At 42.4% G+C, this 17,860-nt stretch overlaps 1 protein-coding gene and 1 pseudogene across 1 annotated transcript in view; one reads left to right on the top strand and one right to left on the bottom strand.

Moving 5' to 3' along the window:
* The window catches only part of GPR39 (G protein-coupled receptor 39), a 232,180-nt gene that overhangs the window by 52,495 nt on the left and 161,825 nt on the right, over nucleotides 1-17,860 (bottom strand). The window lies entirely within an intron of this gene.
* LOC136125877 (large ribosomal subunit protein P1 pseudogene) overlaps nucleotides 1-17,860 on the top strand; it is a 101,899-nt pseudogene that overhangs the window by 42,218 nt on the left and 41,821 nt on the right.

The following is a 17,860-nucleotide window of genomic DNA, read 5'->3' as shown; positions in this document are numbered from 1 at the left end:
GGTCTGTGCTACAGGTGTTACTGCCCGCCTGGCCAGTCTTGACTCCATTTAGACCAAAAAGAAAAAGTCCGTTCACCTCCGGACAACCACTGCCGTCATGGCTACGTAGCTTTTGCTGTGGGTCATGCACTATTCCCAGTAGGCCAAGGCCTTTACAAACAGGAACTTGTTTAATCCTCAAATCAAGGCTGTGATGTAAACTTTGATTCAATTCAGTTTACAGATGAGGAAACCAAAGCAGAGAGTGGTGAAAGTAATTCTCCCAAGAGAGTGAGTAACTGGTAAACTGGGGACAAAACCCAGCCAGACACCCGACTCCAGAATCCACCTTTATATCCTGCCTTTAAAAGTCTCTCTCTCTTTTATTTACACACACACACACACACACACACACGTTTATTTATATTCTCCTATTCTCTCCCTCCATATATACATATATATCCTGTACGTTCTCTCTATAAACACACACCAAATAAAGGTGAAAATTGATGCCATTTATACAGATTACTCAGAAGCTGAAATACTCTGAACCCAGAGCCCAAAGTGTTTGGTTTGGTTTGGTTTGGTTTGGATGGAAGGCAGGGGAGGGATTTCAATTCACTTTCAATTCACTACTATTAAAGATTAAGTGAGCACTTACTATGTGCTGATTTCTATGTCCAGAGGGATAAGAAAGAAATACCAGATGGGACCAAGCAAAGTTAGGTCTATTCTGCTCTAGGACCTCAACATCCCTGCCATAAAAATGTTACTATCTATTTGTGAGGCAGGAGGTATAGGTGCAGGCACACTCAGACATACTACCAACAGCAACCTGGTCTCTAGTTAAATTCAGAGATCATTTTAGCCAAAAGGGACCTGGGAGATCATCAGATCCAACACTTCCATTTTAGAAAATGCGTCAAACAGCCCGGAAATGACTTTCTAGGGTTACCTAATCCATCTGCCCCTGGTTACAGACAGTTTGAAGACAGCACATAGTACGAAGTACCCCCCCCCCCACCATGATACGGTAGTAAATGGCAGGTCACCCTCTGACTGCTAAACCAGTACAACTAACCCATGCTGGTTATATTTCACCATTCCTGTGAGAATTAGCCCAGAGATTACCTATAAAGATGTGACTTAGGTGTTTGGGAACATCTGGACCTCCAATCAAGGTGACCTGAATGGAATGTCAGGGAAACAAATGGGACGGATGACTTTCTAGGCCAAGGGGATGGCTGGACTGGAAGGCAGGAATGGGGCTGCCCAACAAGCCAGATGGGGAGAGTGCCCGTCCTCCACTGCCGCTAAGTCTCTGGCTTCCAAGCCTCAAGCGTATCTCTACAGTAGGTCCTGTCTGCTTCCTGGGGTTCTCATTCTCCAACTGACACTGAGCAGGACCCTGTGGGGCTGCTGAGTACAGAAGCCTTCCATACAGTTGCTAATCAGGGAAGGGAGGGGCTGCAGAGGCAAGGCAGGAACGGTGAAGAAACAATAGCGCAGCCTTGGGGCAGGGTCCTGGTTCCGCCTCAAGGGATACACATAAATATCTTTGAGCTCTTTAACAGAACTGAAACCACCAACAAATGGAAGGTGTTAGCATTCTTCATTCCAGAGGTGATCACAGTTTGATCACCTTGAGAAGTTCATCAAGAGACCACCTGAGGCCAGATTAAAGGAGCGCAGGCCCTGCACACACCCTGATCCTTACCAGCAACCCGGCCCTTGAACCATTGCTGTAAAACTCCTCACCAGATCCTCCCAGGCTGGGACCACACTGTATCGAGAGGCACAAGCCCGCTGTGTCCCCCTTTGCCTGGCAAAGCAATAAAGCTATTCTTTTCTACTTCACCCCAAACCCCATCTCCGATATGCAATTCAGTACCAGGGTACAGAGGCTGAGTTTTCGGCATCACAGCCGGGAGTGAAACTCCAACAAACACTCTGAACACCAAAGCTTCGGTGAGCTTCCCCGGTTGTCAGTCCTCTGCTATTGTCATATATGGGAGTTGAGAGGGCAACGTCTGCCTAGGGATAAAAGCTTCGCGTTTGGAACCCACACAGTTCTTTACCCTATGCAACTCTTCTAATTTGTATTCTTTTGCTATTTGTAAAACTGTAATCGTAAGTGTAGAGCTTTCAGTGGGCTCTGGGAGTCTTCTTAGGGAATTATGGAACCTGAGAGTGGTCACAGGAAGTCCGAAGTTTGTGACCAGCTGGTCAAAATCGAGGGTAGCCCCGAACACCCCTGAATTTTCGGCTGCTATCTGAAGTGAGGACCATCTTATGAGGACTGTGCCCTTAGTCTGAGGTCTGGCCCAACTCTGGGTACCTCGATACCACTATTTCCCTGACATCTCCCATCCAATCTGCCAAGAAATCCTGTTGGTTCCAGTTGCAAAATACCTCCGAACTCTAGTCACTTTTGCCACAATCTCCACTGCTTCTATCCTGGCTTAAGCCCCAGGTCTCTCACTTGAATTACTGCCTTACCTTCCTAACCATCCTCCCTGCTTCTACCCTTGCCCCTCAATCTCTGCTATTGTCAACACAGCACCCAGAGTGATCCTTGTAAAACCTTAGATCGGATCATGTCACTCCTCAGCTCAAACCCTCCAATGGCTCCCCAACCGACTCCCAAGAAAAATACCAAGTCTCTATCACGCCCCCCAGGAGCTGGCCCCTTCATCACTACTTTCCTCTCTAACCTCATTTCCTACTAACCTCTCCCTCCCTGCCTCTGCTCACTGAATGTACCAGCTGTGCTCCCTTCCTAAGGCTTTAGTAGCTCCTGTGCCCTATACCTGGAAGGCTCTTTCCCTAGGTGCCACTTAGCTCCCTCCCTCACCTCCTTCAGGATTTTTTTGCTCAAATGTCACTCTCTCAGTGAACGCTTGCTGACCACCCTATTTAAAATTGTACTCCCATGTTTTAATTTTCTCTTTAGCACCAATCACCATTTGGCATACGACATCCGCGATACGTATAGTACTTGTTTATTTTCTTATCCCCCCCACTAGACAATAAACTCCGTGATGACAAGAATTTTTGTGTATTTTGCTCTCAATCTCTAGAATACGCGCTGGCATTTAGGGAACCCTCAAAATATCTATTGCACAAATAAATGAGCTCCTGTTCAGCAGGTAAACTTATGAGTACAGGTTAGACTCTCACCCACTGCCGATGGGAATGCAAAATGGCGCAGCTACTTTGGAAGACAATTAGACTGTAAACCAATCACCAGTTGGCATTGCCATACATCTACCATACAACCCAGCAATCCCACTCCTAGCTATCTAGCCCAGTAAAACTGAACAGCTATGTTCACGCAAAAGCTTGTATGTAAATGTTTATAGGAGTTTCATTCATAATTGCCCCAACCTGGAAAGAAACAGGAGTCCTGCAACACGTGAATGGATGAGTACAATATAGCTTTTCCTGCAGCATGCTTCCCATCAGAGATGCGATGATCTGTGGATACAAACACTGGCGTCTACATAATAGATGTTGTTTCTCATTCTACATTTCCAATATAAATGGGCACATGAATTTTTATAACCAGCATTTCCAGTAGTTGGTGCAAGTCCATCCCTGAGAGGTGGACCCACTCTCATTGTAATGGGAGTAAGAATAAGTGACGGACAGTGCTTGGACTTGAGTATCAACATAAAAGCAAGTTTCACTTTTTATAATCTCTTGATCTCGGGCAAGTCCCTAACTCAGTGTCTGCCCTTGAAGTCCCAATGCAACACCCTCTCACACGGCCCTTAATTCAAATATGGGTGGACATCAATGGGCCGTGGTTCCACTGCACTCCTCATTCTGGTCATGTAGGAACAAGGGCTGAGTGGGTGTCTAAAGTCACACAAATAACTAGTGGCAGTCTGGGCCAGAACCCTAGGCTTGGCTGTCTGAGGACCTGACCATCATCCCTGTATGTATGTATGTATGTAAGAGTGTGTGTGTGTGTGTGTGTGTCCTCCCCCTCACTTGTTCTGTTCTGCCTAACCCTTTCCTTTTCATTCCTATATTTTAAATTGTGCTTCTTGATCTGATAGAAGAGAGATAAAAATTGCTAGCTAGAAAACACTAGCAGTGGAAACCAAAGACCAGCCAGTATGTGCTATGCTTAAGCATTACCTTTCAGCATTTTTGCATTTGGCTTTCTGCTCCTCAGGAAAACCTTCAGTCAGTTGCTTTGTTTTGACCAAACTCAGTACCACACCAAAGGGTAAGTGATAAACTCAGTTTGTAGTCTAGTTCTACTATATGGGAAAAAGAAAATAGGGGTAGCTTCATGTTTACAAAAGCATATTTCTGGTTCAAATGAATGTTAAATTTAAATTTAAATGACTTTCTAGGGTTACCTAATCCATCTGCCCCTGGTTACATTTAAATTAAATTTAAATTTTTAAAATTAATTAATAATTTATTTTTGGCTGAGTTGGGTCTTCATTGCTGCATGCGGGCTTTCTCTAGTTGCAGCGAACGGGGGCTACTCTTTGTTGCGGGGTGCAGGCTTCTCATTGCGGTGGCTTCTCTTGCTGCAGAGCACAGGCTCTAGGTGCACGGGTTTCTGTAGTTGTGAAGTGTGGGCTCAGGAGTTGTGGCTCGTGGGATCTAGAGCACAGGCTCAGTAGTTGTGGCGTGCAGGATTAGTTGCTCTGTGGCATGTGGGATCTTCCCGGACCAGGGCTCGAACCCGTGTCCCCTGCATTGGCAGGTGGGTTCCCAACCACTGCCCCACCAGGGAAGTCCCCACACATGAATTTTAACAAGAGTTGGCACACCCATGGGGATTAATGAGAAATGACATCAGTCCCTTCTCTACACCAATTACAACGCCTTCCCCACCTTCTCACTCCCCTTAATAAGACAAAGACCCAAATTCATCACTGAGTTGCAGCTGCCCCATATCCTGTGGCAGTGGGGAGAAAAGGAACACCTACTTCGAGTTAAGTGTAATTTTATCTTTATGGGTCTAACACAAAACAATGGGAGACCTTTTGTTTGGGAAATACTACAATCTTGATCTGAAAAATAAGGAAACCAAATAAGCTTTTAGTAAAGCTCTTCAAATAAGAAAAACAAAAGGAAGGGCCCCACAAACTAGCTCGGTCCAGGAAGAGAAGCCACTTCTCACGCCACATCTATATGCACAGCCCAGATACCCTCTGATGTGACAGTGTGCAGGAGATCTCTGCTCTGGATAAGGATAAGACATCCAGTCTGGAACTCAAAGAGAAGCGTGGTGCCGACTAGTTCAAATGAAATTAGCTTAAAGGATATGAACATTTTATCAGATAAGCAAAATGAATTGAAATTTACACCTCTACCTAGAAGATAGAGGTATCTTTTCTGTGCACACAGAAAAAAAGATCAGATACAATGCAACAATTAAAATCTCATTATATATCCCATTCCCCAGGTCCCCAGGGATCCATGGGGGCTGGTGGGGGGAGGCTGAGCCTGCTGGCTCCGCAGCTGATGTTGAGGAAACCTGGTTGCCAGGTAACCAGTTAGTAACCAAAGAGGCAGAGGGGTGGGGTGGGGGGGGTGGGGGGAACACTTGCCAGGAAGGCTGGCTCCAAGCTTTTGTGGCAGATATGGGCCCCATGATTCCCCACTTGGACTTACCTAACAACACAGTCACAAGCAAGGTGATGAGCTCTTGGTCAGTAACTTGTCTTTGGCTAACACAACCCCAAATGACTAATCTGATGGATTTTTTTTCAAAATGTAATTAACTGGACTAATCAGTTGCTTCATCATTGCACAGACTCCAAGTTAGAGCTGTTCTAAGGTGAGGCTGGAGCAACAATGTGCCAGGTTTGTCATTGGATCTTTTCTGCTTGGTTCCTCTATCTCTCCATCTGTGGCTGATTACATTTCCCAAAGATTGCTGCAACAATACCGCCCATCCCACGCGCTCTTCTGCAATGTGACTTTGTCATGCCCCCATCAGGAGGTGGAGTCCAATCCTCTCCTTCAGTATGGGTAGACTTGGGAATGCTTTTCCCAATAGTGTATGGCAGCAATGATACTGTGGGACCTCCATGGCCACACGTAAAAGCAGTAGCTTTTGCCTTGTTCACTGGAACACTAAAGCATGGACCCCTGAGCCTCAGTGTAAGAAGACTTATATAAGTCTGACTCCCCAGACGCTGCCATGCTGTGAGGAAGCCAAATAACGGGTAGTCTTGGTCTTTCCCATCAGGGCATCCCAGAAGCCCAGGCCCCAGACAAGCAAATATAGAGCCTCTAGATAATTCCAGCCCCCAGCCATCAAGTCTGTCACCAGCCTCCACATTCCTAGCTGAGGCCCCAGACATCATGGGGCAGACATAAGACATTCCCACAGTGCCCTGACGGGACCAACAGAAACCGTGAACACAATAAACTGGTTGCTAGTTTAAACCAGTATGTTTTTGGATAGTTTGTCTTATAGCATTAGTAACTGAAATAAGAGTCTTGGCCACTATGATATTGTGATATAAAAAAAGAAAAAAACCAACATCTATTGGGTCTTCATTCCCGGTTCCTGGCACAGAGCTTCTAAAACTCTTCGAATTTCCTGAGTGATAGGGGTGAGAGGAGTGTATTTTGTCTTTCATAATAAGCCCCTTTCAACCACACTAGAGTTTATGCTAATGAGCTAACTGTGGGGAATGGAGTTCAGTTGCCAGAGGAGCCAGCCATGTGATTAAAAGGTGGAAACTTTCAGTCCCTTCCCCACCTCTGACCCCTGGGAAGGTTAGAGTGTCAAGAGAAGGAGTTAATCACCAACGGCGCTGCCGTCCGCTACACACACTGGGGTGTTGCCTCCAAGACCTTCCTTCAGACACGCAACACTGCAGAATTTGGAACAGAGGCGCCCCCAGCTGGAAGAATTCATTACTGCTGCCCCGAATTTGAAAAACAATACCAGCAATCAAAAGGCTAGGACAATCACTACTGATCAAACCGGGTGGATGACAAGGTCTTGGTGCTCCAGCGGGGTGTCAGGCCTGAGCCCCTGAGGTGGGAGAGCCGAGTTCAGGACATTGGATCATCAGAGACCCCCCAGCTCCACGTAATATCAATCAGTGAGATGTCTCCCAGAGACCTTCTCAACGCTAAGACCCAGCTCCACTCAACAACAAGCAAGCTCCAGTCCTAGACACCCCATGCCAAACAACTAGCAAGACAGGAACACAAACCCACCCATTAGCAGAGAGGCTGCCTAAAATCATATTAAGTTCACAGACACCACAAAACACACCACCAGACGTGGACCTGCCCACCAGAAAGACAAGATCCAGCCTCATCCACCAGAACACAGGCACCAGTCCCCTCCACCAGGAAGCCTACTCAAGCCGCTGAACCAACCTTACCCACGGGGGGCAGACACCGAAAACAAAGGGAACTACGAACCTGCAGACTGTGAAGAGGAGACCCCAAACACAGTAAGTTAAACAAAATGAGAAGACAGAGAAATACGCAGAAGATGAAGGTGCAAGGTAAAAACCCACCAGACCAAACAAATGAAGAGGAAATAGGCAGCGTACCTGAAAAAGAATTCAGAGTAATGACAGTGAAGATGATCCAAAATCGTGGAAATAGAATGGAGAAACTACAAGAAACGTTTAACAAGGACCTAGAAGAACTAAAGACCAAAACAACAATGATGAACAACACAATAAATGAAATTTAAAATTCTCTAGAAGAAATCAATAGCAGAATAACAGAGGCAGAAGAACGGATAAGTGACCTGGAAGATAAAATAGTGGAAATAACTACTGCAGAGCAGAAAAAAGAATGAAAAGAAGTAAGGACAGTCTCAGAGACTTCTGGGACAACATTAAACACACCAGCATTTGAATTATAGGGGTCCCAGACGAATAAGAGGAAAAGAAAGGGTCTGAGAAGATATTTGAAGAGATTATAGTCGAAAACTTCCCTAACACGTGACAGGAAATAGCCAAACAATTCCAGGAAGCGCAGAGAGTCCCATACAGGATAAATCCAAGAAACATGCCATGACACGTATTAATCAAACTATCAAATATTAAATACAAAGAAAAAAAATTAAAAGCAGAAAGGGATAAACAACAAATAACATACAAAGGAATCCCCATAAGGTTAACAGCTGATCTTTCAGCAGAAACTCTGCCAGCCAGAAGGGAGTGGCAGGACATATTTAAAGTGATGAAAGGGAAAAACCTACAACCACGATTAGGATCTCATTCAGATTCTATGGTGAAATCAAAAGCTTTACAGACAAGCAAAAGCAAAGAGAATTCAGCACCACCAAACCAGCTTTACAACAAATGCTAAAGTAACTTCTCTAGGCAGACAACACAAGAGAAGGAAAAGACCTACAAAAACAAACCCAAAACAATTAAGAAAATGGTAACATGAACATACACGTTGATAATTACCTTAAATGTAAATGGATTAAATGCTACAACCAAAAGACATAGACTGGCTGAATGGATACAAAAACAAGACCCGTATATATGCTGTCTACAGACCTAGGGACACATACAGACTGAAAGTGAGGGGATGGAAAAAGATATTCCATGCAAATGGAAACCAAAAGAAAGCTGGAGTAGCAATTCTCATATCAGACAAAATAGACTTTAAAATAAAGACTATTACAAGAGACAAAGAAGGACACTACATAATGATCAAGGGATCAAACCAAGAAGAAGATATAACAATTGTAAATATTTATGCACCCAACATAGGAGCACCTCAATACATAAGGCAAATGCTAACAGCCATAAAAGGGGAAATCGACAGGAACACAATAGGGGAATTCAACACCACACAATCACCAATGGACAGATCATCCAAAATGAAAATAAATAAGGAAACACAAGCTTTAAATGATACATTAAACAAGATGGACTTAATTGATATTTATAGGACATTCCATCCCAAAACAACAGAATACACTTTCTTCTCAAGTGCTCGTGGAACATTCTCCAGGACAGATCATATCTTGGGTCACAAATCAAGCCCTGGTAAATTTAAGAAAACTGAAATCAAGTACCTTTTCTGACCACAGCGCTATGAGACTAGATATCAGTTACAGGAAAAAAAACTGTTAAAAAATACAAACACATGGAGGTTAAACAATACGCTACTAACTAACCAAGAGATCACTGAAGAAATCAAAGAGGAAATCAAAAAATACCTAGAAACAAATGACAAGGAAAACACGACGATCCAAAACCTATGGGATGCAGGAAAAGCAGTTCTGAGGGAAGTTTATAGCAATACAATCTTACCTCAAGAAACAAGAAACATCTCAAATAAACAACCTAACCTTACACCTAGAGCAATTAGAGAAAGAACAACCAGAACAAAAAAGAAAACACCCAAAGTTAGCAGAAGGAAAGAAATCATAAACATCAGATCAGAAACGAATGAAAAAGAAATGAAGGAAACAGTAGCAAAGGTCAATAAAACTAAAAGCTGATTCTTTAAGAAGATAAACAAAATTGATAAATCATTAGCCAGACTCATCAAGAAAAAAAGGGAGAAGACTCAAATCAGTAGAGTCAGAAATGATAACAGGAGAAGTAACAACTGACACTGCAGAAATAAAAAGGATCATGAGAGATTACTGCAAGCAACTATATGCCAATAAAATGGACAACCTGGAAGAACTGGACAAATTCTTAGAAAAGCACAACCTTCTGAGACTGAACCAGGAAGAAACAGAAAATATAAACAGGCCAATTACAAGCACTGAAATTGAGACTGTGACTAAAAATCTTCCAACAAACAAAAGCCCAGGACCAGATGGCTTCACAGGTGAATTCTATCAAACATTTAGAGAAGAGTTAACACCTATCCTTCTCAAACTCTTCCAAAATAGGGCAGAGGAAGAAACACGCCCAAACTCATTCTATGAGGCCACCATCACCCTGATACCAAAACCAGACAAAGATGTCACAAAAATGAAAACTACAGGCCAATATCACTGATGAATATAGATGCAAAAATCCTCAACAAAATACTAACAAACAGAATCCAACAGCACCTTAAGAGGATCATACACCATGATCAAGTGGGGTTTATCCCAGGAATGCAAGGATTCTTCAATATATGCAAATAAATCAATGTGATACACCATATTAAAGAACTGAAGAATAAAAACCATATGATGATCTCAACAGATGCACAAAAAGCTTCTGACAAAATTCAACACACATTTATGATTAAAAATCCTCCAGAAAGGAGGCATAGAGAGAACCTACTTCAACATAATAAAGGCCATATATGACAAACCCACGGCCAACATCATTCTCAATGGTGAAACACTGAAACCGTTTCCAGTAAGATCAGGAACAAGACACCATTGCCCACTCTCACCACTATTATTCAACATAGTTTTGGAAGTTTTAGCCACAGCAATCAGAGACAAAAAAGAAATAAAAGGAATCCAAAACAGAAAAGAAGAAATAAAACTGTCACTGTTTGCAGATGACATGATACTATACACAGAGAATGCTAAAGATGCTACCAGAAAACTACTAGAGCTAATCAATGAATCTGGTAAAGTAGCAGGATACAAAATTAATGCACAGAAATCTCTTGCATTCCTATACATTAATGATAAAAAATCTGAAAGAGAAATTAAGGAAACACTCCCATTTACTACTGTAACAAAAAGAATAAAATACCTAGGAATAAACCTACCTAAGAAGACAAAGGACCTGAATGCAGAAAACTATAAGACACTGATGGAAGAAATTAAAGAAGATACAAACAGATAGAGAGATATACCATGTTCTTGAATTGGAAGAATCAACACTGTGAAAAGGACACTACTACCCAAAGCAATCTACAGATTCAATGCAATCCCTATCAAACTACCAATGGCATTTTCCACAGAACTAGAACAAAAAATTTCACAATTTGTATGGAAACACAAAAGACCCCGAATAGCCAAAGCAATCTTGAGACAGAAAAACGGAGCTGGAGGAATCAGGCTCCCTGACTTCAGACTACACTACAAAGCTACAGTAATCAAGACAGTATGGTACTGGCACAGAAACAGATATCTAGATTAATGGAACGGGACAAAATGCCCAGAGATAAACCCACACACATATGGTTACCTTATCTTTCATAAAGGAGGCAAGAATATACAATGGAGAAAAGACAGCCTCTTCAATAAGTGTTGCTGGGAAAACTGGACAGCTACATGTAAAAGAATGAAATTAGAACACTCCCTAACACCACACACAAAAATAACCCCAAAATGGATTAAAGACTTAAATATAAGGCCAGACACTATCAAACTCTTAGAGGAAAACATAGGAAGAACACTCTTTGACATAAATCACAGCAAGATCCTTTTGACTCACCTCCTAGAGAAATGGAAATAAAAACAAAAATAAACAAATGGGAGCTGATGAAACTTAAAAGCTTTTGCACAGCCAAGGAAACCATGAACAAGAGGAAAAGACAACCCTCAGAACGGGAAAAAATATTTGCAAATGAAGCAAAAGACAAAGGAATTATCTCCAAAATATACAAGCAGCTCATGCAGCTCAATATCAAAAGAACAAACAACCCAAACCAAAAATGGGCAGAAGACCTAAATAGACATTTCTCCAAAGAAGAGATACAGATTGCCAACAAACACACGAAAAGATGCTCAACATCACTAATCATTAGAGAAATGCAGATCAAAACTACAATGAGGTATCGCCTCACATGGGTCAGAATGGCCATCATCAAAAAATCTACAAACAATAAATGCTGAAGAGGGTGTGGAGAAAAGGGAACCCTCTTGCACTGTTGGTGGGAATGTAAATTGATACAGCCACTATGGAAAACAGTATGGAGATTCCTTAAAAAACATAACAGTAGAACTACCATACAACCCAGCAATCCCACTACTGGGCATATACCCTGGGAAAACCATAATTCAAAAAGAGTCCTGTACCACAATATTCATGGCAGCTCTATTTACAATAGCCAGGACATGGAAGCAATCTACATGTCCATCAACAGATGAATGGATAAAGAAAATGTGGCACATATATACAATGGAATATTACTCAGCCATGAAAAGAAACGAAATTGAGTTGTTTGTAGTGAAGTGGATGGACCTAGAGTGTGTCATACAGAGTGAAGTCAGAAAGAGAAAAACAAACACCGTATGCTAACACATATATATGCAATCTAAAAAAAAAAGGTTCTGAAGAACCTAGGGGCAGGACAGGAATAAAGACTTGAGGACATGGGGAGGGGGAAGGGTAAGCTGGGACGAAGTGAGAGAGTGGCATGGACATATATACACTTCCAAATGTAAAATAGATAGCTAGTGGGAAGCAGCCACATAGAACAGGGAGTTCAGCTCGGTGCTCTGTGACCACCTAGAGGGGTGGGATAAGGGAGCGTGGGAGGGAGACGCAAGAGGGAGGGGATATGGGTATATATGTATATGTATAGCTGATTCACTTTGTTATACAGCAGAAACTAACACAACATTGTAAAGCAATTATACTCCAATGAAGATGTTGAAAAAAAAATCACCAATGGCCAATGCTTTAATCAACTGTGCCTATGTCCTAGAACCTCCATAAAATCCCTAAATGATGGGAATCAGAGAGCTTCTGGGTTGGTGAACACATCCATGTGCTGGAAGAGTGGTACATCCCGACTCCACTGGGACAGCAGCTCCTTTGCTCTGAACCGTTCCAGACCTTGTCCTATGCACCTCTTCGTCTGGCTATTCACTTTTTTCTTTTATAACATCCTTTATAATAAAGTGACAAATGTAAGGAAAATATTTTCCTGAGTTCTGTGTACTGATATAGCAAATAATGTAACCTGAGGAGGGGGTCATAGGAACTCCTGGTTGGTAGCCAAGTTGGGCAGAAGTGGGGGTAACCTGGGAACGAACACACCACTTGCATCTGGTGTCTGAAGTAGGGGACAGTCTTGTGGGACTGAGCCTTTAACTGAGGGGTCTGCACCAAGTCTGACTAGTTTCAGAACTGAACTGAGTTGCAGGACACCCCGTTGGTGTCCACAGAGAACTGGAGAAGTGCTTGGTGTCAGAAGTGTTGTGAGTAGAAAAAGTCTTCCTTTAGCCATCATTCCCTCCCAGCGGAGGGTCCAGAGCTCTTACCGCCAGCTGAGGAGGGAAAAGACATGAGAGAGAGGAAAACTCCCCTATAAAAGGGGTTCAGACAGGAGCTAGGCCGGTGCCCAAAAGCTTTAGATCCAAAGATTACAAGCCACTCCCTGCCTTAAGGAATTTCCCCATCCCCATTATAATCCCTCCAACTCCCCCATCTCCCCTGTGCTCCAGCCACCAGATCTACTTTCTTAGGCAGAACCTTGAAGCCTACAGTAGGATGCCAAGACCCCATACTTCATGGGCTACGCTCAAATTAAAGCCCTGTGTAAGAGACCTTGGCACCATTGGCATGAAACACAGGGACCTTCAGAAAGCTGGTTTTCATTCATTACTCTTGTGACATCTTGTACTCATAGTAACCTGCCCTCTATTTTCCACCAGCAGCAAATACATAGCCAGGGGAAAATAACTTATTTTAATATTTGTTAAAGACAAACCTAAACAGGAAAGCAAAGATGTGCCCATTTTCCCAAGCACTTTACTGTAGTTCAAGGCCAAATAACACCAAAAAAATGTATATTTTATGAAGGACACTGGCCTGATACTGGCCCCAGCTATAAGAGGCAGGTATTTTATCCTAGCATGTCAGTTCCCGGTCAATTATGACAGACAGTTAGCTAAAATTAGCTAAAAATAACTGAAGACATAGCCAAAGAGCCACAGATCTCCTGATGTGCTACAGAGCCTTGGTTTCTATGCTTTTATGTGTTTGGAGCCTTTTTTTTTTTTTTTTAAGGATAACACAACTTCATTGAAACACGTTTGACAGCTTCCACTTCCAGCAGGCACAGTGCTAGTGAAATGCCACAACGATCAACCTGGATTAGAATCACCATAGACCATCCTAATCCCTCCTAAAGCAAAATGCAGTTTCTACCGGACGACTTCAAAAGTTGTCACTGTGAGAACATACCTTCAACCTTCAATGCTGCTGTTAAAAAGAAATAACAGACCCCAAATGGAATCGTCTGTGCTAAGTCCCACGCCAGCAAACCAAGACTGAATACCCTAACCTAACCACAGTCTTAACCCACCCTCTCCCCCAAGTAGGTAATTTAACCAGTTAACCTGGAATGACCTGGTTGGCACTAGTGAGGTGATCTGCCCAATACGCCCTTCCATTCCCCTTAGGAAAGCCTAAAACAATGCATTCTTTGCTAATGATTTCCTTTTTCTGCTCCCTTTCCACCTTTAAAAACCTTTCCTTTGCTGCAGCTCAGCAGGGTTCCGTTGCGAGATGGGAGGATGCCTGATTCATGAATTCTTAATAAAGCCAATTATATCTTCAAGTTTAATTGAATTTTTGTTGTTTAACAAATTTGGTGGCAGTGGTGGGACCAACGGAGACTTCTGAGGGCTTTAGAGACAACGAGGAACTAAAGTGTGGTACCCACGAACCCTCTGAGATCTCAGTCTTTCTCTCCATTTCTGAGGGTCATGGGTAAGTTGCCTCTTGGTTCTGAGCGCTGCTTTCTTTGTGTCGAGCTCCCCATAGAATCTGCTTTCTAGTTAGTTCCCCCATTTGTCTGGATTCACTTGTTCTACATTGGGAGCTGCTGGTAGTTTAGACCCCAATTTCCCAGATGATAGGAAACCCCAGCCCTTGGCTTTGTCTCCAGATTCCACACTGGGAACTTCTGGGGGCAGCTGTGGTTCCCCATGTGTTAGCAAGCAGCCCATAGTCCCCTTTCTTTGGGGTTCACTGGTTCAATCCTTTCCCCAACCTCCAGTTCCAGGTTAGGGATTGCTGGAGAATTGTGGCGATGCACACAGGGCCTTTTCTTGGCCAGGGTGCAATAATATCTCTTGGTTACTGCTGATATATTAAGGTGTGTATGTTTGTCTGTTTTATTTTGTGTCAATAAAGGCTAAATGCTAATGGGGACCTTAGAAGTCAAAAAATCCAGGAGCACTTTAGGAGCTGTTAGAATGCTCCCTTCCAAAACCAAAGACTCCTGTGTTCGGATAAGTTGGTCACAGTGGGTCACACACCAACCTCTACAAAATGTCCACGCAACTGGGTAGACTGTAAAACATCACACAAAATTCCCAACCCAGCAGCACATCCGTTTTTAGATAGCGAGGCTCTGAGAGACCCAAAGCCTTACCTAAATAAATAAATGATAATAAAAATGGGACCCTTAAAATGCAAAGAGTTATTAAGCAGGTATGCTGGAAGGTGGTATGCTTAACTATAAATATCTATAAAAATGGCCCAAATTGTATTAATAACAACAAAGAATTTTGTTTCCTAAGAACTTGGCTTGGAAACCATCAAGTTAGGGGCCCCAAAATATAGCTGGACAGAAATGTGGCTTGTACCCCATTTGAGGCTAGATATGGCTGGACAGAAAGGCGGGTTGAATTCCGTTTGTAGCCAATAGCCCTACCAAACTGTTGCCAGTCTTCAGGGAAATTACAATGGCCATTATGAGGAATGTTCTAATTTAGATAAGACAATTTTAAGAGGAGCACTTAAAAGCAAGGGACACCTATTTTAATTGGTATGCAGAAGCCTCTAAAAGGCTACAAAATTCCAAAATACCTTCGTGGAAAGATGCATTACAAAAAGTAATAGGGCTTCCCTGGTGGCGCAGTGGTTAAGACTCCGCCTGCCAATGCAGGGGACATGGGTTCGAGCCCTGATACGGGAAGATCCCACATGCCGCGGGAGCAACTAAGCCCGTGTGCCGCAACTACTGAGCCTGCGCTCTAGAGCCTGTGAGCCACAACTACTGAGCCCGCGCGCCGCAACTACTGAAGCCCACGCGCCTAGAGCCCGTGCTCCGCAACAAGAGAAGCCACCGCAATGAGAAGCCTGCGCACCACAACGAAGAGCAGCCCCTGCTCGCTGCAACTAGAGAAAGCCCGCGCGCAGCAACGAAGACCCAACGCAGCCAAAAATAAATAAATTAAATAAAAACTAATAAAAAATTAAAGCTATGAGAGGTATCTAAAACAAAATACTGACGTAACTCCTACTGCTCCCATCTATCCTCCTTTACTTGAGTATCCATTCTACTCATCCTCTGTCTGGAGTGTCTTTCCACTTCAAAAACTCTACAAGACAATAAACAAAAATCTATCAAGTTAACGGCCTTACGGATGCTGCTGTGTCTACCTTCAAAAGACCACCGCCCCCCAACCCCGTATGGACCCCTCCCAGAGTTGATCAGTCTCTGAAGAATTTTCTGGTAAACCCTTAAACAGCCAAGGGAAACTAAAATATTTTAAATCCCATTTGGAGCCTCCAGATGGGTTGCTGGGAAAACTGGCAAAAGCTGGTTAAGGGTGGGAATCCTTAGTAGAGTCGGTTCCCCCTGGATGTCTGTCTACAGTACCCCATAGAGAGAGAAAAATAAAATATCTTTTGCACCAACCTTGGGGACACCTCTTAAATCTAAGGGTTGTTTAATACTGCCAGAAATATTTACTGGCAGTATGTTCTGGCTAAAACTTGATAAGATATTTAAAATAATTCAATAAAACTTTATGATCAGAAATTTGGCCAAATTGGAAGCTGATATTCAGAGCCTGAAAGGAAATGCTTAGGGCCTCTCCTCTAAGCTAACATAAAAGTAAATACCCAGGATGTGTGGGGTGGGTGGAAGGGGTTTTAAAGCCCTTGTAAAGGGTTTATGGGTGAATCAACCTATGATGTCATTTAAGTTGCAACCCAATTCCTTGAGGAATTAAAATCAATTGTCCTTATCTTAAAATATTTGCACAACTCTAAGTGCAGCTCTAAAGGCAGTTCAAATTCATCTACTCCTTTTTACCAATCCCCAAACTTGCCCTATTCATCTTAAAAGGGAAGATTTGGGGATTTCTTCCTTGTGCCTCTGAGATGTAAATTTTGAAATACCAGCTTCAGGGAAGTAATTCTTATCAGGAAACAGAAGGGGAGGTCATCTGAAACTTAACTTTAGCCATCTGAGCAGGCCGCCTTGACTAATTCCATCTACCAGAAAAACAACTTAGATCCAAATTCTTTTGTAACTAGTAAAGCAGAGGCTCTAAGGTCACTGCTTACATCTGTCTCTATGTTTATGTGTGTCTATCTATATATACGATGTAGATGTGGTATTTTTCTACCTTCAGATGGTACTGCAAAAAAACTAATTTGTAAAAGAACTCTACTTAACTGGCCTAAAGAAAACTAAGTGTTTATATAAGTTAAATTCTCAGAAATATAATAGAAACTAACCCAAATGTATTTCAAGTTCATGTGATCTGGGAAAATATTAGGTATTAAAGCTAGTTTAAGGTTTTTGGTTTAATTAAAACAGCCATGTCTTTAATGAGTTATCAGCATCAAATGTAATACTTTTACTCTATAATAAGTTCACGTTATCTTTATTACAAAATTTGTCAGCCAGAAAATTAATTTAGGATGAAGACTGACATCATTTATTGTTGAATGAAGTTTTTGTGAGTAGTCTTTGTTAAGAACAAATAAATAGAAGTAAGTAGAATAAAAAGTTTTTAGGTCAACTTTTTAAATAGTTTCCTCAAATCTTTTTGGTAACCTGAAACCTTACAAGTTTTGCTAAGTTAAATGATGAGCTAAGTTAAATTCCCTGAATATCCAAATCATTTCCAAATAAGATAAAATACTAAAACATTAATTACTGAACATAGGTTTATCTACTTTCGGCTTCCTTTTACATAAGAACTAAAGATTTTCAGTTCTATCAGCGAATGTGCCCTGTGACAAATGAGAAA

The sequence above is a fragment of the Phocoena phocoena genome, chromosome 7 (genome assembly GCF_963924675.1).
Source record: "Phocoena phocoena chromosome 7, mPhoPho1.1, whole genome shotgun sequence".
NCBI classification, from domain to species: domain Eukaryota; kingdom Metazoa; phylum Chordata; class Mammalia; order Artiodactyla; family Phocoenidae; genus Phocoena; species Phocoena phocoena.
The sequence above is the reverse complement of the archived record's forward strand: the minus strand, read 5'-3'. Positions and strand labels throughout refer to the sequence as shown.